General features: G+C 44.2%; 2 protein-coding genes and 1 long non-coding RNA gene across 5 annotated transcripts in view; 1 reads left to right on the plus strand and 2 right to left on the minus strand.

The window, feature by feature from the left end:
* The window catches only part of LOC143270196 (uncharacterized), a 38,317-nt gene extending 37,242 nt beyond the window's left edge, over positions 1 to 1,075 (plus strand). For all 3 annotated transcript variants that reach the window (XR_013047216.1, XR_013047218.1, XR_013047217.1), the window contains one exon: positions 109 to 1,075. This is a non-coding gene — a long non-coding RNA (uncharacterized LOC143270196). The remainder of the gene's footprint in view (positions 1 to 108) is intronic.
* Positions 1 to 23,946, minus strand: part of LOC143270188 (putative Polycomb group protein ASXL2) — a 287,604-nt gene that overhangs the window by 131,230 nt on the left and 132,428 nt on the right. The window lies entirely within an intron of this gene.
* The window catches only part of LOC143270181 (uncharacterized), a 69,795-nt gene that overhangs the window by 21,494 nt on the left and 24,355 nt on the right, over positions 1 to 23,946 (minus strand). Inside the window, exons 3-7 of the mRNA XM_076559124.1 lie at positions 7,143 to 7,374; positions 7,002 to 7,043; positions 5,910 to 5,968; positions 2,076 to 3,898; positions 1,894 to 1,949 (exon numbers count right to left, since the gene is read on the minus strand). The gene's annotated coding sequence lies outside the window, so the exon portion shown is untranslated. The remainder of the gene's footprint in view (positions 1 to 1,893; positions 1,950 to 2,075; positions 3,899 to 5,909; positions 5,969 to 7,001; positions 7,044 to 7,142; positions 7,375 to 23,946) is intronic.

Below are 23,946 nucleotides of genomic sequence, written 5' to 3' on the forward strand. Positions count from 1 at the left end.
GTGTATGTGTGTATACCAGTGTGTGTGAAGGGGTGAGAAACTGGCAGATGGTGCCTCTGCTGGTTTTCCGTGTCTCCTTTATTTAATTCATGTTATTTATTCATGGAGCTTGGTTAGTGAGGAGAGATCCCCTCGCCTGAGCTGCCTGGGCCTGCCTCCTTCTTCTGACTGGGTAGACACCTCAGTCAGGCCCCAAAGCTCCTCCTCATGTCAGCTGCCTCCAGAAGGGAAGATGCCTAGTGCCTGAGAAGACAGTACTTCCTTTACCCGTCCATTCCATAGTCTCCATCTTCTGGTCTGACGGTGAGCAGCCCGTGACACCACTTTCTGGGGCTGGGAAACTGCTGGTGTCCGTGGAGGGCAAGCGATAGCCTAATGGCATTGGGCCGGCACTTCTGGTGGACTAAGCCCCGCTCGCCTCTTTCTGGGTCCCAGACTCTTCCAGCCTCCAGGGTTCTTCCCCAAGGACTTTCAGTAGCCTCACCGAGACTCATCCCCGGGCTCACGGCAAGAACTCATGGCTTCCCCAACTCCACTTCATTACCAGCCCTCTCCACCCTTGTACTGGGAATTGTGAACCAAGCAGTTGTGGCCACCATGAGACCTGCAGGAAACAGAGCGGTGTGGAACAGCGTGGACTGTCAACAAGGGAAGTCCCCCTCGGGTCCCTTTGTTTCCGTCTCCTCCAAGAAGTTCCTTTGGTGAACAAACTGCCTGTCCTCATGGGAGGTGTGGCTTCCTCACAGTGGCCTTGGTCACTGTTCCCTGAAGCTGTCCGATCTCAGTCCACAGTGGAAAGAATCAGTGTCATTCTGTCCCTTACTAAATACAGATAGCAAAATCCTTCGCTTTTCCCTCCAGCTAGTACAAGAAACACACCCAGGCACAATCTTTGCCAGATTTACCTATTACCCCTATTTCTTAGTCACATCTTGGGGAGGGACACTGTTTTGTTGAAACTTGATCCATTCTTGACTACTTGTGTGGACCGGCTCTTCCTCACCTTCCTCTATGACAGCCCAAAATGTCTCCAGGTATTGCAAGTGATAAGTAAATTTCTATTTTAAAAAGTTAATTTTCATTGACCTTTATTTTTTACATGCAAGATAAAACGTATTTTTTTAAGATTGATTTTTATTATTTTGAAATGATGTGTGTCTGTATACATGGATGCAGAGGCCAGAGGCATGGACCCCCTTGGAGCTGGAGTTACAGGTGGTTGTGAGTGCTGGGAATTGAACTCAGGTCTTCAGGAAGAGCAATATGTGCTCTTAATTGCTGAGCTATCTCTAACTCTCCTCTTTCTCTCTCTGTCTCTCTCTGTCTCTCTCTCTCTCTCTCTCTCTCTCTCTCTCTCTCTCTCTCTCTCTCTCTCTCTCGGTAGGGCCTTTCTGTGTAGCCCTCGCCTGCTACTAGTATCCGCTTGCTATGTGGCCCGCCCTTGCCTCAAATTTCAGGCACTCCTGCTATGGCTTCCCAGGTGCTGGGATTATAGATGTGAGCTGTGATACCCAGTTTTTATTTTTAAAATGCTTTTATATATATGCAATCCCACAAAGTTGCTTATAGTCACTCAGGTTGAGGCAGGAAAATTGCCAATGAGGATAGCTCATTCTATATAAGGAAACTTTATTTCAAAAAAAAATAAATAAATAAATCAAAGCTGGAGAGATGGTTCCATGATTGACAGCACTTGCTGCTCTTCCAGAGGGACCCAAGTTGAGTTCCCAACATCTGCATTAGGCAGCTCCAGGGGATCTGGCGCCCTCTTCTGGCCTCTGCAGTGACCTGCACACACATGCACATACCCACCTACAGACACAGACCTACAAATAACTAAAGATTACATTTCTTACATTCAGGTTTAAACTGAGTATGGTGGTGCATGCATACCTTTAATCCCAGCACCTGGGAGATGGAGGTAGGCAGATCAGAAGTTTAAGATCTTCCTTGGCGCCATAGCAAAAAAAAAAAAAAAAAAAAAAAAAGAGAGAGAGAGAGAAAATAAATAATAATTTAAATATTTAAATTTAAGTTAAATTTATCCAGTTCTATTTATCCTACAACAAACTTACATTCCTTCCCTAATTGCTTTCTTGGATGTGTCTCTAGGGAACGTCCATGATCCTCTGTTTCTGTTGTTTTGGTTTGCTTTGTTTCATGTTGAGACAGGGTCTCCCTGTGTAGCCCTGGCTGGCTTGGAACTCACTGTGTAGACCAGGCTGGTCTGAAACTTGCAGCCATTTTCCTGCCTGTGCCTCCAGAGTGCTGGGATTACAGGCGTGTACCACTATGCCTAGCCCTATATCTAATCTTTTTCAAGCCTTGGAGCTACTCAAAAGATGTTGATGAGCACACCATTTCTTGGATTAGGAATTGTCATTTCTGCCGTCAGCATTGAACAGTTTACTACTTTATTATCTATTGGTTGAAAAATTAACAAAATTCTCTTACTAGTAAGGATTATACTGCCAAATATGTTGATTTATTTTCAAGATGTATATTTTGGTGGGTGGTAAGGGGTCATTTCAGTGGTGCGAGCGAACAGGAAGTTAGGATTTCAGGTGCCCTAATGTTGGGAGTCCCTTTCCCTGGCTTATGCGCGGGTCTGTGATTTATGTAATGCATGAAGCTGATAGATCTGCTGCAAGTTTTGTGTGTGGCAAAGGGCAGTGGGCCATTCTCTTCTCTGGGAATTAAGCTCTTCTGACACCAATCACGTTCTCCTCCGAGGATCACTTGCATTTTTTTTTTTTTGTTTTTTCGAGACAGGGTTTCTCCGTGTAGTTTTTTGGTGCCTGTCCTGGTTCTCATTCTGTAGACCAGGCTGGCCTCGAACTCACAGAGATCTGCCTGGCTCTGCCTCCCGGGTGCTGGGATTAAAGGCGAGAGCCACCACCGCCCGGCTGAGGATCACTTGCTTTAATTCCACTGTTGTGTTTTTTCTATTGTTCTGCTGGACTAGACCCTTGGGCCTCTTGGCTGTCTGACCTTCAAGGCAATCTTAGCTTTCCAGCAGAGCCCTGTGATTATTTGACACTCAGGATTCGGATCAGAGGTTTAGCTGTATCTGGGGCAGGAGTTGTGTGTAGGAATCTCCCCATGTGACCTGGGCAGCGCGGACCTCCCCCTAACCGCGTTGCCATTTGTAGATGAAGCTGCATGTACCACCCCACTCATCACCTGGACACACTGACTCCACATTGTCTGAGTCGCTTGTCCCTCACAGTCTTATAGCACAATAGACCCCACTTCAGCACCCCAGCCTGAGGGCTAGGCCCAAGGTGTGGTCAGAGGAGGAGCCCCCGCCTGTGGTATTGTATATGTGTGTTTGTGTGCGTGTGTGTTTGTGCGTGTTTACCTGTGCAGGGGGCGCTACATGCAATGTAAGATACCCTAGGGACAGAGCCACCAGAGGTCCTGGGTCTCAGTCTGTCCCCCCCACTTTTTTTTAATGTATCAGACATTTGATTGATAAAGTAAGGGCCTTAATAAGGACCAAATTTCCATGTCTGTTGCTATGGTCTTTAAAGGTACAAAGTGGCCCGTTCTTGTCACTCTATACATACGACTGTCTGGGACATATGTACTATATAAATATATAAATACAAATATATATATAAAACCCGAGCCTCTGTCCCCTTGGATTAGGACGGAGCCTTTCTGTTCAGTTGAAATGCACCCCGGCGAGGTGCTGCCGGCAGCCTGCAGGCCTCAGCCCTGTCGAGATGAACACAGTTGACAATAAAGGAATGAGTGTCACTGCGGAGTCGTCGACTGCCTGCTTCTCTTCCTTTGGCCTCTCTGTCTCGTGTTCGCTTTTCATTTTTGCCTTTCTCTCTCGCTTCTTCAGCAAGGGCTTAAAAGTATTTGGAGATCCCGTGCATCGATCGGCCCACTGGAGAAGAAACGATTGCTCGATGAAAAGTTACCTGTTGCAGCTGGGGGATGAGGTTGGCTGTACAGGGTGCTTGTGTAGCGTGTTCAAGGCTTTCGGTTGTGGTGATACACTGTGCACCCTAATAAAGCTTGCCTTGAGGAGCAGAGAAACAGAGCCAGCCAGCCACAGCCACCCCCTGTTACCTCACCAACTCCACGCATCCTCTGACTGAAATCCTCTGAGTCTTCACCGGAAGGGGTCTCAGCTGAACTGCTTTAGTTCCTGTTTCCTCACGCCTTATACACCTTCCTCTGCCCTGCCGTCACTTCTTGGGATTAAAGGCATGTGTGCTTCCCAGCACTTGGGAGGCAGAGCCAGGCGGATCTCTGTGAGTTCGAGGCCAGCCTGGTCTACAAAGCGAGTTCCAGGAAAGGCGCAAAGCTACACAGAGAAACCCTGTCTTGGAAAACAAAACAAAACAAAAAAGGGTGTGTGCCACCAGTGTTTGGCCTCTGTGTCTAATCTAGTGGCTGGCTCTGTCCTCTGATCCTCGGGCAAGTTTATTAGGGTCCACAACATATCAATCACCACACTCAGTTCCATCCCTGGCATGGAAGGAAAGAAAAAGATAATTACTAGGCCAGGGCTGGTAGGATTGCTCAGTGAGTAAAAGTGCCTGCTGCCAGAGCTGACAGCCTGATTGTATCCCCAGGGATCCACACGTAGTGTGGAGAGAGAATCGATGCCTGCAAGCTACCCTCTGACCTCCATGTCGATGCTATGGCAAGGAATCCACACATGCGCACTCTAAAATAAGGTCCAAATAGAGAGACCTTTTGAATTGAGAAGAGGATATTGGGAGATGGCCCAGTCAGGAAGTCATGAGAAGTTGAGTTTGGATTCCTAGCACCCATATAAAAAGCTAGATGTATCAGAGTAAGCCTGTGATTCCAACACCGCGGGAGTGCAGACAAGGAGTCCCTGAGGCTTACTAGTTAGCCTAATGGATCTGTGAGCTCCAGGCTTAGAGAGGAACTCATCTGTTTTGTTTTTGTTTTTTTTTTTTTTAAGATATATTATGTATACAGTGTCCTGCCTACAGGCCAGAAGAGGGCGCCAGATCTCATTACAGATGGTTGTGAGCCACCATGTGGTTGCTGGGAATTGAACTCAGGACCCGTGGAAGAGCAGCCAGTGCTCTTAACCTCTGAGCCATCTCTCCAGCCCCTCGTCTGTCTTTTAAATTGCACATGTATGTGTCATCGACCTCTTTGTTGTTTGTTTTTATTTATTTTTGCTGAGTGTCGAGGCATGCATTTGGAGATCAGAGGACAGCTCGCACGAGTGACTTCTCTCTTTCTCCCGTGCGAGCTGCAGGGATTGAACCTGTTGGCAAGCACCTTTACTCCGTGAGCTGTGTTACCAGCCTGAGATTAATTCTCAAAAAGAACAAAAGAAAACAGAGGGTGATCTAGGAAGACACTTTTGGCCTCTACATGCATGCACATATTGCCCCCACCCACCACACACACAAGATGAAGGAGAGAGAGAGAGAGAGAGAGAGAGAGAGAGAGAGAGAGAGAGAGAGAGAGAACACGAATATGTGAATTTATCTGCACAGGAGGTGGAAATGCTCCCGTGGTATGTCTGTGCCGGGGCTGTTCACGCTGTAGGATGGCAGCCTCCAACCAGTTAATTCCGAGTTATCGGCTCACCGCAGAATTGGTAGGGGATACTCAGACTAGCTGCCGGGGATTAGACGGAAATACATTGATAGAAAGTACATACATGGATGGGTCTGACATGTGCGGGAGTGCAGATTCCAGGACGAAAAACTAGTTTCTGGCTGGGTGGAGAGAACACACAAGCACCATGCCTGAGGTCCTGGGTTCCACTGGCAGCCCACCAAACAAACATAAAGACCTAAATCCCTCTGGAGTCTGTCTTGGAGGGAATGAAAAGCAGTGACCCAAAACCTCACGGCCCTGGCTCACAAGGCAGAAACACTAGTGACCAACTTACAACTTACAACTTACGATTCCAACTCCAGGGATTTTGATATTTTCTTCCCAGGGCACTTGCATTCACCTACACATAGAGAGATACACACCCATAAACATGTGTAGCTGGAGTTGACTGCGATACACCTTTCCCAGACCCTGCGACCTACCTATCACTTAATTTGTGAGTTACGCCATTAAATAAATATCCTTTTAACTACGTGGAGTGGCCATAATAATTTCACCAATATCTGGCGCCCAACGTGGGGCTCGAACCCACGACCCTGAGATTAAGAGTCTCATGCTCTACCGACTGAGCTAGCTATTTAAACTGCTTGGCCATTAGCTCAGGCCTATCCTTGTCTAGCTCTTACTCATATTTAGCCCATTTCTATTAATCTATACTTTGCCACGAGGCTCGTGGCTTACTGGTACCTTACATCTTCCTTGTCCTGGTGGCGGCTCCAGGCAGTCTCTTCCCTTCCTGTTCCCTCAATTCTCTTCTCTGTTAGTCCCGCCTATACTTCCTGTCTGGCTACTGGCCAATCAGTGTTTTATTTATTAACACATTTGCCTTACAGAACATCCCCCAAGGAAAGAAAGAAAGATGTCAGAAAGCTATTTAGAGCTGGGAGGTGGTTCAGTAGGTAAACTGCTCGGGCAAGCATGAGGACCTGAGTTTGAGTCTCAGTGCCCGCATAAAAAAAGCAGGCATGGCTACATGCACCTGTAATCCTAGAGTTGGGATTGGAGAAAGGAGGATCCCAGGGGACTTCCTGGCCAGCTAGTCCAGCCCATCAGTCAGCTCCAGGTTCAGCGAGATGGCATCTCAACCACTAAGAGTGGCGAGTCAAAGAAGGAGGTACCCTCCAACAACCTCTAGCCTCCATGGGTGCACACCCATGCCTCCTGCATACACACAAAGGAGACACACGCACATGCACACGCACACGAAGGCTATCTAGAGAGTCACACACAAACTGCATCTCCGAGAAAGGATGATGCACAGAGGAAAGTGGAGTGGCCTTGGATTGAGAAAACACTCAGCAGGAGGGAGTTGGGGTTCAGGGGCCCCCACTCCAGGCCTCCAAGACCTGGCAGCAAAGCTAGTTAAAACTGACCTCCAAACTCTCTTGACTGATGCAGGAATTTCAATGTCATCTCTAGAAAGAAAGGGAAAAAAGTGATCTGCTCTTATTATTTATCTTGCTACTCAGTGGCAAACTCCCTCTCTCCACGGGGATTCTGGATGTTTTGCTCACCCTGGAAGCAATGATTCCTGCTTCAGATACCCTCTTCCACATCTCATGAGCATCCTCAGTTGAGGGATGTGACGGTCCCCTTTGATGTGCAAAGCAGACTGCTCTCTCTTCTTTGTTACCGCAGACATCAAGGCTGTTAGCTGCTGCTGTTGTGACAATTTACACTTGTTTATGGCCCTTTCTCCTTGTCAAATTAAGTACATATGTTGATTGCATTTTGTTCCAGTTAGGGCTGAAAAAAAAAAAAATGAAAAAGGAGTCGGGGCAGAGCCTGAATGGAATAAAGTGATTATGGTGTCTGGTGCCCTCATAACTCAAAGCACGCACGGTTCACCTCTCCCAGCAACTGGAGGCCCTGGATATCAACCAACCCTACACCTCCAGTCTCCAGAGCAAGGAGCTTGAGTCCACCACCACTCAAAGGAAAATTATTTTACAAAGGAAAATTATTCAGAGAAGCTTCTGGAAAACTCTTCCATTACTCTGGGTGGGGGTTGAGAGAGGGTGAAGAGGGAGAGGGAGTAAGATGCTTAAAAAGTGAACTAGAGAATAAGGGTGGGATATGATATTAAACACACGTGCGCGCACGCACACGCGCACACACACACGCGCACACACACACACACACACACACACACACACACGCAAGCAAAAACCCCCAATGAACTTATCCACCCACACCCAGAAGCACCTATACAAAAAACTTGTTATCAACTAGAAAATGGAATCCAGTTGCAGAGAATGATTGACAAAATTCCTCATTTCATCAGGAGAGTGAAAGATATGATCATGGCATTTCAGCAAGGAAGGGAGCAGCATTCATTCACTGATTGTAAATGACCACAATGTGAAAGGCCTTGTATTTGTTAACAATGCTTTAGGCAGCAAGTCCTGGAGTAACTCGAGTCCTAAGGCAGATTCCACTCTGGGGGTCCCAACAAATCGGGTCCAGACCCAAAACAAAACAAAAAGAATAATGGTGAAAATTAGGGGGGAAAAAGCTGAGAGGTAACTTAGTATGTTGAGTTGCCTGGCATTCGCAAGGCCCTGGGTTTGATCTTCAGCGGCACATAAAACTGGGAGGGATGGAACACTTAGACAACACAGGCAGAGGATCAGGAGTTCAAGACCATCCTTGGCTACATAGTGAACTCAAGGCCAGCTTGGGATACCTGAGATCCTGGCTTGACAATAAACGAGGAGAGAGGAGACATCACTGTGTGGGGAATAGATTTGTCTTGTCACAAGACACTTGGCCATCAGACCTGTTCCTGGGATCCAAGGTGATTGCTGGAGTGAGTGAATGACTCAGAGCAAGGGAGACATACAAAATAAAGGTATATGTACTCATGTTTTTAATCTTTTTTTTTTTTTTTTTTTTTTTTTTTTTTTAGCTACTCAGATATTTACAGGGCCCAATGAGCAGCCTGCTTTTAGCAAAAATAGTCTCCATGTCTCAGTTATACTCACTCAGCATGGCTATTTTTCACCAGGTTCACAGCCAACTACCTTTTTTTCCATTAATTTTTTTTTCTTTTTTCTTAAAAAATTTTAAAAAAATAATTTATTTAACTTTATTTTATGTGTGTTGGTACGAAGGTGTCAGATCCCCTGAAACTGGAGTCAGAGATAGTTGTGAGCTGCCATGTGGGTGCTGGGAATTGAACCCAGGTCTTCTGGAAGAACAGTCAGTGCTCTTAACCACTGAGCCATCTCTCTAGCCCCTTTTCCTTTAAAACTTTTTAGATATATTTATTTTACGTTATGTGTATGAATGTTTTGCCTGCATGCATGTATGTGTATGAACCTGTTGAATCCTCTGAAACTGAGATTAAGGACGGCTGTTAGCTACCATGTAGATGCTAGAAATCAAACCTGAGTCCTCTTCAAGAGGTCTTAACTGCTGAGCCATCTCCCCAGTGCCCCCAAAATAGTATTTTTTTTTTTAAAAAAATAATGTCTCAAAAAACCAAAATAATAATAATAACAACAACAACAACAACAACAATAATAATAATGAGTCCTCCATTTACAGCCTTGGTTGGTATGGCATTTTTTCCTATGTAGACAGGCTGGCCTTGAACTTGTGATAATACACTTGCCTCTGCTTCCCAGGTGCTGGGATTAGTGTGCACCGATACAGTTGACTTCCCCGTTAAATCTTGAGCAGAATACTGCAAGAACCTCCTAAATGGTCTCTTAGCGTCTACTGTTGCTTTTACTCCCTTGTCTGTCCCTCTCATTCAGCCCATCAATGCTGTCCTCCATAGAATAACACACTATAGCTAGGCACTTGGGAGGCAGATGCAGGTAGATCTCTAAGAGTTTGAGGCTAGCCTGGTCTATGAGTTCCAGGCCAGCTAAAGCTACATAGTAAGATCCTGTTTTTCTTCTTCTTCTTCTTCTTCTTCTTCTTCTTCTTCTTCTTCTTCTTCTTCTTCTTCTTCTTCTTCTTCTTCTTCTTCTTCTCTTCTTCTTCTTCTTTTCTTCTTCCTCTTTTCTTTTGAGAACCAATTTCAAAAAGGAAAAAAAAAAGGAGATGTTATAGCAAAATATATTTAAATTGTGGACTATGGGCTGAGAATGTCATTCAATTGGTAGAGTACTTGCCTAGTTTGCATGAAGCCCTGGTTTCCATCCCCAGTACTGAGGAAGCAGAGGCAGGAGGATCAGAAATCCAAGGTCATGCTTGGCTAACATATCAAGTTTGGGGCTAGCTTGAGCTACATGAGATCCTGTATAAAATAAATAAAATGAAACACAAGCCATTTATAATGATGGTACAAATGGGAGGCTGAGAGTAGAGGATCACAGTAAGTTTGAGGCCAGCCTGGGCTACACAGTGAATTTCAGTTTAGCTTGGGCTATCAAATCCTGAAGGGGGGAGGGAAAAAAAAAAGTCTGGGCATCATGGTATATACCTGTAATCCCAGCATTCATGAGATAGAGGCAGAAGGATTGGAAAAGTTGGATGCCAACCTGGTCTCCACAGTGCATTTGAAGCAAGCTTGATCTTCTCTGGGGGAAAGAGAGTAAAAGAAGGTCTTATGATTGCCTTGCTTAACGTTCCCTAAGACCTCATTGTATTTGATTTTGTGCCGGGGTTACAGGTGAGCAATACTTTGCCCAACAAAGAAACAACAATGGTTGTCAAAAGACACTTGATTTGGGTTAGGTTTGTTGCCAGTGATAAGCAACTGAAATATGTATGTCCACAGAAGCTCTGGGCGTTGTTTATTGCTTGGTGATTGCTACTGGGGACATTAACACCTTGGCTCTTCTGGTCTGCCCTGTGAATGAGTCAAACATTCTCTGGTCAACAGGGAACCCTTCAGACAGAGCATTCACACTTTTGGGAAGGGGTTGTCAGCAAATACAGAAACTTGGGTGCTGGGCAGAGATGACTGGGACCTGACACATTTGCTACAACCTCAGAACCTCTTTTTCTGTAGCTTAGAAACATGTGGACTCAGAAGTCTGAGGCAGGAGGACTGCTGTGAGTTTGAGGTGAACCTGGGCTACCTACTAAGACTTTGTCTTGAAACAAAATGAACAAACAAAACCAAAAACCACTGTGTGGAGTGAAGACTGGGGAGAAAGAGACCTCTGTGAGGAGCCAAGAACTCTGGACGGATATAGCTCCAGGAGCCATCCCACCCCTGGGATAGGACAGACGCGACAATGTAGAGCGCTAGGGTGGGTCTATCAGAACCTCTGACTTTGGGTCTGATCTTGTTCTTTCCCACCTCGCTAACTGTGTGAGAGCAAGTGCTCACAGCTGATGGCCTGTGGTTAGATCCAAGTCTAGCTCTCCCCATCTCCCCATATTGCTTGAGCTTGTTGTTGCTCTCTGTCCCCCCTGGCTGCTGTGGCCCCTCTCATCCCTTCCCAGACTCCTCACTAGTCTCTCTCCCTCTCTCTGAGGATTTGTTGTAGTTCTAATTCTGGGTATGTATGTGTGTGTGCCTGTGTTCATGTATGTGCAGGTGTCCCAGGAGGCCAGAGGTGTCGGATCCCCTGGAACTGGAGGGACAGACAGTTGTGAGTTAACTGATGTGGGTGCTGGGCATCGAACCCAGGTCCTCTGCAAGAGCAGCACACACTTTTAACCTCTGAGTTTTCTGGCTGGTCTGCGTCTTGCTATGCGGATCAGGATGGCCTTGAACTCAGAGATCTGCTGGTTCCTGCCTTCTGAGTGCTGGGGTCAAAGGTGAGCACCACAGTACCTGGCTTTATACAGATTTTTATTTTATTATTTTTAATTATATGTGGGTATGTGCACCTGAGTGCAGGTGCCCAAGGAGGCCAGAGGTGTCGGATGCCCTGGAGCTGGAGGGGCAGGCAGGAGCTGCTCAGTGTGTTGGGAACCGAATTTGAGGCCTCTTCAAGCACGACAAAGGCTCTTAACCAGTGAGCCATCTCTCCAGCCCTGATGGAGAGCTCTTGTGGGGAGTGAAAGGGACAGTGTATGAGGAAGAGTTTGGTATAAACCTGGACACCGAATAGTGGCAGGCCCTGCCTCCAAGCAGACAAATTGGGTCAGCAATGCCACTGATCACAGTCTGCTCCCCCGAAGGTTTTAGACTGTTTCAGGACCAGGTCTGCCCAGAGACCCAAATTCGGAAGGCAGCTAAGAGGGAACCTCGTGATGGTGATGACATCATTTATGTTCAAGTTCGTCCTGTTCTGCTCACACCGACTTCGCTCTGCTCCAAATCAATGCTTTCCTGCTCTCAGGACTTCCAAAGCTTAGAGAAGGATTTTTCTTTTCTTTTCTTTTTAGAAGATTTATTTATTTATTATGTATACAGTGTTCTGCCTGCAGGCCAGAAGAGGGCACCAGATCTCATTATAGATGGTTGTGAGCTACCATGTTGTTGCTGGGAATTGAACTCAGGACCTCTGGAAAAGCAGTCAGTGCTCTTAACCTCTAAGCCATCTGAGAAGGATTTTTCTAAAGACATTCAATGAGATGGAATGTCAGGACCTCTCGGGGTAAATTCCTCCATTACCACTTTATAAGGGAGAGTGCAATAGATGTGCTGTCCTAGGGTCCAGACTTGTTCCCTGGTACCAAATATTGTGAACTGACATTTCAGAGTATCTTAGAAGGTTACCAGAATACATTTTCTGAGCACTCAAAAAAGATAAAAGAGAGGCCAGGCCTGTCGGCAGCACATGCCTTTAATCCCAGCACTCAAGAGGCAGAGGCTGGTGGATCTCTGTGAGTTCGAGTCTAGCCTGGTCTACAGAGTGAGTTCCAGGACAGAGTCGGGGCTACATAGTGAGACCCTATCTCAAAAAAAATAATTAATTAATAAAAATATTAGCGGCGTGGAGGACTAGGTAGATAGCATAGTCACTCAAGGTTTGCCACAAGCATAAAAACTTGAGTTCAATTCTCAGCACTCACATAAACAAACCAGGTCAGGTGACTGGGGCGGCTGAGACAGTGTATCCTTGGGGCGCTGGCCAACCAGCGTAGCCTAATCAGCAAGCTTCAGGGCAATGAGAGACTCGGTTTAAAAAACAAGGTGGATGGCACTTGAGGAATGACCTCTGATCTCCACAGGAACACACACAAGCACATATACCTACCTGCATGCACACACAGGAACACACACAAGCACATATACCTACCTGCATGCATACACAGGAACACACACAAGCACATATACCTACCTGCATGCACACACAAGAACACACACAAGCACATATACCTACCTGCATGCACACACAGGAACACACACAAGCACATATACCTACCTGCATGCACACAAAGATGAAGGGCTATTTCCTGTAGTCCCAACGTTCAGGAGATGAAGGCAGGAAAGTGAGGAATTAGAAGCAATCCTGGGCTACATCGCCCATTCTAAGCCACCCTGACCTCCATGACAAAACTGTCTCAAAAGGGAAAAAAAAAAAAAAGGAAATTTTGTGGATACATGAAGATGAGCCAAGTTCCTGTATTTGAAATACAAGGAAGTAGGTCTACCAGAGACTGAATAGATTTACTTCCAGTTTATTAGACCACAGGAGCAAAACTTAGAGCATTTTGTATCAGGTGTGCAAAGATACTCAGGTTACAAATATCCAAACGCACAAATGCACTTTCAAAGAAAGCCTTAAGCGGGCCGGAGAGATGGCTCAGAGGTTAAAAGCACTGGCTGCTCTTCCAGAGGTCCTGAGTTCAATTCCCAACAACCACATGGTGGCTTGCAATCATCTATAATGAGATCTGGTGCTCTCTTCTGGCCTGCAGGCCATACATACAGGCAGAACACTGTATACATAGTAAAATAAATCTTAAGAAAAAAAAAAACCCTCTTGTTTAGGGAAACAGTCTATGCTTGCCTAGCATCGTAAAGCCTAGGTTTGATCCTAGCACTACATAATGCTGGGCATAGAGGTACACACTTGCAACCCCAATGCTCAAGAGGTGGAGGCAGGGACATCAGAAAGAAGTTCAAGGTCATTCTTTGCTACAAAGTGAGTTCAAGGATGTCCTGAGACTCTATCTAAAACAAAACAACAAACAAAAACCAGGCAGCAACAATGAAAACAAAACAAAGACAAAAAGAAGGAGGGAAGAAGGGAAGACCTTTCAGTCAGGGATAATGGCGCACACCTTTAGTGCCAGCACTTGGGAGGAGAGGCAGGTGAATCTCTGTGAGTTCAAGGCCAGCCAGTGAGCTCTCTGGTCTATTTAGAGAGTTCCAGGACAGCTAGAGCTATATAGTGAGACCCTATCCATCATTCCCAGCCCCCCCACACACAAATCAAGCAAACAACAATGACAACAACAACAAAAAAACCCAAACCAAAAATCCTTTAATCTTAAATCAAAGATTAGTAGACGCGGTGTATGGCTAAGGGATTTTTTGTATATGATTTTTAACCCTTTTTTCAGTGTGTATGTGTGTGTGTGTATACATGTGCCCATGCCACAGCATGCATATGATCAGAGGACAACTTGCAGGAGTCAGTCCTCTCCTCCCATCATATGAATTCCAGGATCAAACTCAGGTCAACAGTCTTGGTGGCAAGCACCTGTACCTACTGATCCATCCCTCCAGCCCCTCTTTGTCTCTCCTCTAGGTTGCCAGCTGTAGCAAAAGTAAACAAATTGGCTTAATTTTCTTTATTCCAATATATTCTGCCTCTTATGATAGGTAGTTAATTTTTTAGTATCCACATCAGAAACTTCCATTCATTTTATTTACCCTTGGAACGACATCTACCATGCCAGCCCGTAGTTTAATGACTACACAGCTTAGGTGGCTCTGTATGCTGCTAAGCAACCTTGATACACTCTCCCCGTATGCTTTCTCCTGTTCTCTAAGACAACTGTGTCGTACGTTCTCTGTTCTCCGCAAAACCCATCTCCTCCACTTCCTCAGGCCCGCCCCTCTTTATCCGATCTTCCCAGATGCCCCCTTCCCTTTGCCCCCTTGACTCTTTTCTAAAAGCTTCTCTCTGTTCCATGCACATAGGGACTCTCTGCTCCTCTGTGAGACCTTTGCAAGTCTCCATCCCTCTATGCAAGTGGTTCTCAATTTTCCTAATGCTGTGACCCTTTAATACAGTTCCTCATGCTGTGGTGATCCCCCTAACTGTAAAACTGTTTTCATTACTACTTCATAATCGTATTTGTGCTACTGTTGTGAATCATAATGTAAATATTCCTGGAGATAGAGATTTGTAAAAGGGATCTCTACCCACAGGCTGAGAGATGCTGAAATGTCTTCATGGATAGAATCTAGCTGGGATGTTCCATGCCTTGCTCTTCTTCTAGTTCCTTGCCTTCTCTGTCTTCTTCCTAAACTTGATGTCAAGTTCTGAGTGGTTTTCTTTGTGATTTATACATGCTCACACCCAGTCACACTCGAGCATATTAACTAGTGGGGTTTTGAGTTTGAGTTTGATTTTTAAAAATCTGTGTGTGTGTGTGTGTGTATGTTCCGAATGCACGTGGATGACCAGAGAGGCTTGTAGAGGGCATCAGAACCCCTGAAATTGAAGTTGAAGATAGTTGTTGGTTGCCATGTGGGTGCTGGAAAGTGAACCTGGGTCCTCTGGAAGAGCAGCCAGTGCTCTTCATGCCCAGCCATGTCTCCAGCCCTTGTAATTATTTTTTGAGGAATGGCCTCATGTGGCCCAGGCTGGCCTCATGTGTATGTGGCTGAGGCTGGCTTTCACCTCCCAACACGACTGCATCTAGCACCACACATGTGGTTCTCCAACACCAGTTCTCATATTGCCTCTTCTATTAATTACTCCCCAATGTTCATTCGAATAAAGTTTCATAACTATAGGGCTTCGTGCATCTGGCATATTTCTAAATTCTTAATATTTAAATCAGAGTCTTTCACAAAATAACCAGTAAGCACTCCCTTTTTTCTTTTCTTTCCTTCTTTTTTCCTTCTTTCCTCCTTCTTCCCTCCTTTCCTTCCTTCCTTCCTTCCTTCCTTCCTTCCTTCCTTCCTTCCTTCCTTCCTTCCTTCCTTCTCTCTCTCTCTCTCTCTCTCTCTCTCTCTCTCTCTCTCTCTCTCTCTCTCTCTCTCCCTCCTCCTTCTCCTCCTCCTCCTCTCCTTCTTCTTTTTGGTTTTTCAAGATAGGGTTTCACTGTGTAGCCTTGACTGTCCTGGAACTCACTTGGTACACCAGGATGTGGGCAAAGTTTCTCTCCACCTACCTGTTCCCAAATACCCAGCTGCCACTTCCCAAATAATTGACTCAGAGGCTTAATATTACTTATAAATGCTCAACCAGTAGCTCAGGCTTATTACTAACTAGATTTTACACTTAAATTAACATATAATTCTTATCCATGTTTAGCCACGTGGCTCGGTACTTCTTCTCAGTGTGACAGTCTCATCTTGCTTCCTCTGCCTCTGGCTGGTGACTCCTGACTCAGCCCTCCTCTTCCCAGAATTCTCCTAGTCTGGTCACCCCACCTATATTTCCTGCCTGGCTACTGGCCAATCAGCATTTTATTAAACCAATTCAAGTGACAAATCTTTGCAGTGTATGAGAGCATTAGCCCACAACACCAGTGTGTCCTTAAACTCACAGAAATCTGCCTGCCTTTGGCCCCAGAATGCTAGGATTAAAGGCATGGGCCACCACTACCTGGCTTTTTTTATTTTATTTTATTTTATTTTATTTTATTTTATTTTTTTTGGTTTTTTCGAGACAGGGTTTCTCTGTGTAGCTTTGCGCCTTTCCTGGAACTCACTTTGGAGACCAGGCTGGCCTCGAACTCACAGAGATCCGCCTGGCTCTGCCTCCCGAGTGCTGGGATTAAAGGCGTGCGCCACCACCGCCCGGCTTTTTTATTTTATTTTAAAAAGTTTTTTTTTTTTTTCATTTTACATACCATCTTTTTTCTTTTTTTTAAATTATTTTAACCTGGTGTGGTGTTGCACACCTCTAATCCCAGTACTTGAGGCAGCAGCAGGCAGATCTCTCTGAGCTCGAGGCCAGCCTGGTCTACATAGTAAGTTCCAGGCCAGCCAGTGCTACATAGAAGAGACCCTGTCTAAATATATATATATATATATATATATAAAATCATGTGTCTCTGTGTGGTTATACACACATAAATGCAGGTGTCCCTGAAGACCAGAAGAGGGCATTATATCCCCTGGAGCTGGAGTTAAAATTGTGTAATTGTGAACCACATGATCTGGGTACTGGGAATTGAACTCAGGTCCTCTGGAAGAACAGCAAGTACTCTTAACCATCTAGCCATCTCTCTAGTCCATTCCTTTCTTTCTTTCCTCCTTCTCTCCCTCCCACCCTCCCTCCTTCCCTTTATCCCTCCCTCCCTTCTTCTATTCACCCCCCAACCCCTCCCTCCCTCCCTTTCTTTTTTTTTTTTTTAACTTTTAATTCTCCTGAAACCTTCCTAGTGTTGAAATTCAAGTTGTGTGCCACCATGTTTTGTTTTATTTATTGAGACAGGGCCTTGAAAATCCTGGACTCAAGCCACCCTCCTGAGTCACTAGGACTTGAGGCACGCATCACCATGCCTTACTAAAGATACATCTTTGTGGTTTTATTTGTTTGCAGACAGATCTAGTTATATAGTGCACACTGTTCGGAAACTTACTGTGTAGGACAGGCTGGCATGGAACTCATAAGAATCCTTTCTCCTCCACCTCCCTGAGTACTAGGATTGCAAGCATGAACCATCATATATGACATAAAATTGAGTATTCATTGGGCAAGTCAGTCTATCTTTTTTTTTCTTTTCTTTTTTTCTTTTTCTTTCTTTTTTTTTTTTTTTTTTTTTTTTTTTTTTTTTTTTTTTTTTTTGAGACAGGGTTTCTCTGTGTAGCTTTGGAGCCTGTCCTGGAACTTATTCTGTAAACCAGGATGGCCTCAAACTCACAGGGATCTGTCAGCCTCTGCCTCCCCAGAGTGCTTGGATTAAAGGCATGCACCACTACTACCCAGCCTCAGTGCATCTTTTAAGAGATAACACCGAGGGCCTGAAAAATCTACATAAATTGCTCTCCGACCCTATCTGAGGAACAATGGCCTATGGGGGGGGGGGAGTCAGTTTTCTGTGAGGGTATGGCTTCTTGTAGTCACCCAAATCCAGTGGATGGCCCCACATGGAGAATTATATAGACAGCACATGTTTATGCTAAATGAAATTCTCAAAGAATTAAAAAAAATATTTAAAAAATTTCTTATCTATCAGTAAATAACAATGTCAGGAGGAACTGAAACCTATTTAGGTCCTGGCTGCGTCTCCCCTCTACGTAAAAAATCTCTTGTTATAATCAGCATGTAAGGATGGTTTGAGAGCCAGATGGTGGTGGCACACACCTTTAACCCTAGCACTTCAGATGCAGAGGCAGGTGGATCTCTGTGAGTTCGAGGCCAGCCTGGTCTACAGAGTGACTTTCATTCAGGACAGCCAGGGCTACACGAGAAACCCTGTCTTGAGAAACCAAAAATAAATAAATAGATAGATAAATAAATAAATTAATTAATTTAAAAATAAAAGAATGATTTGAGAGGTAGAGATATAGTTCAGTTTAGAGCACTTATCTAGTATGAGCAAGGCCCTCCATTCAATTCCCAGTACAACAAAAATAAACAAATTTGAAAAATGTATTCGGCCTCTGAGGAGTCGGTGTGATTATGAGGAACATTTGAGACAACTTCAGAATGAATAGTCAAATTCCTCGGGGGCGGGGGTGGGGACCAACAAGATGCTGAGGACATCTGGCTGGACAAAGCCTGTGCTAACTAAAGAGTCACACAGCTGGGCTGTTCCCAGATACTTCTGGCTGGCCTCCAGTTCCTCTGCCTTCCTTCCTGTTTCCTCCAGGCCCGCAGCATTTAGCCACCTGCAGCCCAGCCCAGCCCAGTCAGCTCTAGTTTTCTCTTCGTGCTCCTTTGTCTAGTTCCTCCTTATAAATAAGCAGTCAATAAAAAAAAATGCATCTGTGGTAGTGAGACCATGTCTCAAAACCTAAAAACAACAACAGCAACCACAAAAACAAACAAAAAATGCATCTGTTGGCCAGTGAGATGGTTCAGCAAGTGAAGGTACTTGTTGCTAAGACTGATAACCTGAGTTTGCTCTCTGGGACCCACAAGATGAGAGGAGAGAATTAACTCCTAAAAGCTGTCCTCTGACCTACCACACATTTGCCATTGCATACATGCACCCACACACATATAGAACAAATAAAATACAATAAAATACATAAATAAAAACAATGCAAATATAATAATGAAGACACAGGCATATCTTTGTTCTCTTCCAGTTTCTGGTATTTAATTCATAGTTGAAAACAACTCTAGAACTTGTTATGTAGCCCAGGCTGTCTGGAACTCATAATCCTCCTGCCTCAGCTTCCCACTGTGTCTGGCTCTGGATTATGTGAAGGCTGTAATTCAACATATTATCTGTCTTCTCCTTTGCTCTATGCTCCTGCTGGCCGTAGCCCTGCAGAAGCAAAGTCTTGTACTTAGTGAAGTGCCAGATCCCACAGAAGGCGAAGAAGTGGGGATTCACCCTCTTTGATGACAAGGTATACTAGGATAGAAAGCTCACATTCATTGATGTGTATGTCCAAGTTCCCACATGTGTAATAAACTTAGATGGGAAGTCTGGCTCAGACCATCAAGTTTTGCCCTATATAGCCACTTGCTGAAGGTCATATTCCTTCTAATTGCAATATTCCCTCCAAATTGAAACATTTGCTCCAAGAAGGTAAAGGAGGCTCAGGAGCCTCAGATGATAACAGAAGGTCACATGCCCAGAGAACATAAAAACTTGATTTTTGAAGGTGCCTACCAATGGTATAAATGGCGGTCAACAGTTGCTGGGATTAAGATTCTGATCAGAGAGGGCAGTGGTGGCGCACACTTTTAATTCCCCACTCAGGAGGCAGAGGCAGGCGGATCTCTGTGAGCATGAGGCCAGCCTGGACTACAGAGTATAGTCGGACTGTTCTTTGGGCCGCCAGCTCACAAATAACAACATGGAAACTTATTATTAACTATGAAAGCCTGGCCTTAGCTTAGGCCTTCTCTGAACTAGCTCTTATAACTTAATCTGTTTTTATTATCTAGGTTCTGTCAAGTGTCTCGGTTACGTCTCCTCTGTACCACATGTCTGACTTCTTCAGTGCCTTGCTGGCATCTCTCATAGGCCTAGATTCATCCCGAGTTCCTTCCTCTGCCCGGAAGTCCCGCCTATTCTCTCCTGCCTAGCTATTGACCATTCAGCTCTTTATTAAATCAAGCACAGTGACACATCTTCACACAGTGTAAACAAATATTCTGAACCTTTGCCCCTTTTTGTCTAAATAAAAAGGAAAGGTTTTTAACTCTAACACAGTAAAACTATATAGAATTAGAGCAATTATTTGGGACTGGAGAGATGGTTCAGTGGCTAAGAGCACCGGCTGCTCTTCCAGAGGACCCAGGTTCAATTCCCAGCACCCACATGGCAGCTCATAACTATCTGTAACTCCATTTCCAGGAGATCTGACACCCTCACACAAACATGCAGGCAAAACACCAATGCAAATAAAATAAAAATACATTTAAAAAAAAGAACAATTGTCAAGTAAGGATTGCATTTACAATGTGCAGTCCATTTGTATTTGGCAAATCTGAAGAAACTTCTATGTTACCTATCTTATCTTGGTGAGTTCAAAGTTTCATACCTAAATTATTTTCTATCATAACTTCTATTACCAATCTCAAATTTTTTTTGATGTTAAAATACTTTCTTTGATAAACAAGCTTTTATGTCCCTCAACCTCATAACTTTTACATCCCTTTTGTTAGTTTTTTTTTTTTAATTTGGTAATAAGGCAAACTATAAAACTATATCTAGTTTTTTAACCTCATCAGAGACCCCATATAATATTAACTGAGTAAATAAGAAGTGTAGGGCTGGAGAGATGGCTCAGAGGTTAAGAGCACTGACTGCTCTTCCAGAGGTCCTGAGTTCAGTTCCTGGCAACCTTACAGTAACTCACAACCATCTGTAATGAGATCTGGTGCCCTCTTCTGGTGGGCAGGGGTACATGCAGACAGAGCACTGTATACATAATAAATAAATAAATCTTTTTTTAAAAAAAAAAGTGCAGAGCAAGCAATTTGCAACCAAGCCCCCAAATGATGACAAACATTTTTAACCCATTGAATGACCAAAAACTACCCACCCTACTTCTTGGAAATGTGGGTGTTGTATATTTTAGGCTGCTTTTTGTTGTCTGGGGGTGATGACATTTTTATGGGACCTTGAGAAAACTGGGATAATGGTCAAGTCCTGGGAGAGCTAGCTGTATTATTTTTTGTTTAGTCTCTGTGTGATGGGAAAGTGAAGTACTGGGTGGAGTAGTCTGTGAGGGAGGACCATCTCAACTAGCAGCTTTAAAGTTGTTCTGGATGTAGAATTTTGAGGAAACTGTAACAGAGGCATTCTAAGAGGCTGGATCACTTGGGCTACTTGTTTTTACTGGTGTCTGGTCTTTTTTTTTTTTTCTTTCTTTCTGTAAACACATAATTTTTTTTTTTTTTCTCTCTGAGACAGGGTTTCTTTGTATAACAGTCCAGCTGTCCTGGAACTTGCTTTGTAGACCAGGCTGGCCTCAAACTCACTGAGATCCTTCTGCCTCTGGCTCCCAAGTGCTGGGATTAAAGGTGTGCACCATCACCACCCGGCAAACTTTAAAGGTAACATATATATCTGCATCAACACAAGTATGGAATGTGCAGTGTGCACAAGTCAGCTAAAGATGATTTTTTTTTGTTGTATGTTTGAGCAGGTAAAAGGCATCTGTCAACTTTATAAATCCATTTGGACTGTATAACCAAATTTTCATTAGGACTCTGTAGCCAACAAAATTTATCATATTTCCTTTAGTCTCAGAGCTGTTCCCATGTAGAAGGATCAGTTTATATGTCACCTGTCTTGTAGATAATTTTTTTTGTTTATGTTTTTCCTTTATGTCTGTAGCCAAGATTTTTAGGAGGTCTTCCCCAATCAAACATGATCTTTATTAATTTTGAAGAAATCCATAGCTTTTTGTTTTATGTGAAAACAAAGGCATAACCTCTCCTCCAATGCAACACAATTTTTGACTTTCATTCTAAAGTTAAGACATCCTTAATATTTATACGCTGGTTTAATTTAGTATTTTTTATATATATGATCTAATTATCTCTCAGCAATGTTTGCCCTTTGCTCATCAGCGTTTCAAACATTTAAAGTCAATAGAGCAACATACAGGATCAGAGCATCTTGTGTATTTCCCATCCTTACATGGCTAATTTTTTTTTTTTTTTTTTTTTTTTTTGAGACAGGGTTTCTCTGTGTAGCTTTGCGCCTTTCCTGGAACTCACTTGGTAGTCCAGGCTGGCCTTGAACTCACAGAAATCTGCCTGGCTCTGCCTCCCGAGTGCTGGGATTAAAGGCGTGCGCCACCACAACCCAGCTGGCTAATTTTTTTTTATATTACTTCACTCCTTTTTAAAATACTTTATTATTTTTAAACTATTTATTTTATGATTGTCTATACTCATTTTTTCTTTCTTTAGCACCTAAGCATATTTTTAAGCACTCTGTAACCTGTTCAGAGGTTTTTTCCGGGCTGTACCTGGCTTTTGTGTGTATCTGTCTGTCTGTCTGTCTATGTGTATGTATGTGTGTGCACACCTGCACACGGTTTTCTGACTGCCACACAGCTCCAATTAACACATTGCACTGGCTGCTGGCTCTGCCCGTTTTGGGTCCCACAGGCACGCCCAGAGCACTAAGCATACCTGAGAGACTGTGGTTCACCAGGAAGCCGCATCCATCTCCATGTTTGGAACTTTTATTAGCTTTCTCAGGCACTATGTGGATTTATATGTCCCATGTTGGACGCCAAATGTAACTGGACTTTTCTTTGGGACATGGAGACTTATTATGAAAGCTTGATCTTAGATTAATCTTTTTTCTCAACTAGCTCTTATAACTTAAATTAATGAGTTCCAGGACAGCCAGGGATACACAGAGAAACCCTGTCTCAAAAACAAACAAACAAACAAACAAACAAGATTCTGATCAGGAAAACCACCTAACAAGAGAGAGATTCGGTCAAGCTGGAGTTTTCTGAGCTTGCACCCATGTTAGGCTCTCTGGTGATGCAGCTGCTTTTGTCATCATTCCTGCTCCTTGTAAGTCACCACTCACCCATGCTCTTGTTAGTGACCCCAATACAAAACTCACTGGTTCGTCATATTGGACATTGGTGCAATTCTTACTTTGGTCTGTTGTGGGCTCTCTTACTGAAGTGAGTAGATGAGCATGTTGTGTCTCTGTGTTTCCCCAGGAAATGTCTGTCACATAATGCCATTGCTATTGCTCCAGGTAGGGTCAGAGGCATGGATTCCGAGCAGAACCAATATAGAGCCGGTTCCCAGTCATGACCTGACTTTAGGCAAGCATGTTAGAGTTGGCAAATTGGTCAAGACTGGTTAGGGCCTCAAGCTCTTAGAGGTCTCCCTGGTTTGGCTTGAGTTGGGCCTTCTTGAGTTGACTAGAGACAGGCTTTGAACTGAGGTGGCATGTACCATGAATCTTATGTATAGTACTGTGAGTTATTAAAGGGATTGGTGAAAATATATATATGTATCAATTGCCAGAATCCTGTGATCAGTAGCTGATGGTCTCTCAACCTTTTTTTTTTTTCTTTCTAGTTAATATAGCCCTTTTGAACTGAGAGGTAAAGATGTAAACTCAGTGGGTGAGCACTTGCCTACATGTTGAAGTCCTGGATTTGTTCCCTAGTATAAATAAGTAAAGATAAATTTAAAATTTGAGGAAAGGTATCAATCTTTTACTCAAAAAATCCACATGTAGGTTGAGTGTGGTGATGCACCCCTTTAATTCCAACACTCAGGAGGCAGAGAGAGGCAGGTGATCTCTGTGAGTTCCAGGCCAGTCTTAGTCTCCATGACAGCCAGGGCTACAAAGAGAGACACCCTATTTCAAAAAGCCACAAAGGAACCCACATGTATCACACACACACACACACACACACACACACACACACACACACACACTTTTTATTTGTTGGTTCTTTTTTGACACAGGGTCTCATACAGCCAGGGCTGACCTGGAACATGCTTCTCAGCAGACCTCATGGGCAACCTTAAGCTTCTAATTGCCTTAGTGCTAGGAAGACAAGGATGGGCCAGGACACCGCTTTTGAGACAGGAAATATTGCCAATAATAAAAGGAGGTTGTATGAACTGCTGGAACCCATCTAGTGATCTC

The sequence above is a fragment of the Peromyscus maniculatus genome, chromosome 22 (genome assembly GCF_049852395.1).
Source record: "Peromyscus maniculatus bairdii isolate BWxNUB_F1_BW_parent chromosome 22, HU_Pman_BW_mat_3.1, whole genome shotgun sequence".
Taxonomy (NCBI): Eukaryota; Metazoa; Chordata; class Mammalia; order Rodentia; family Cricetidae; genus Peromyscus; species Peromyscus maniculatus.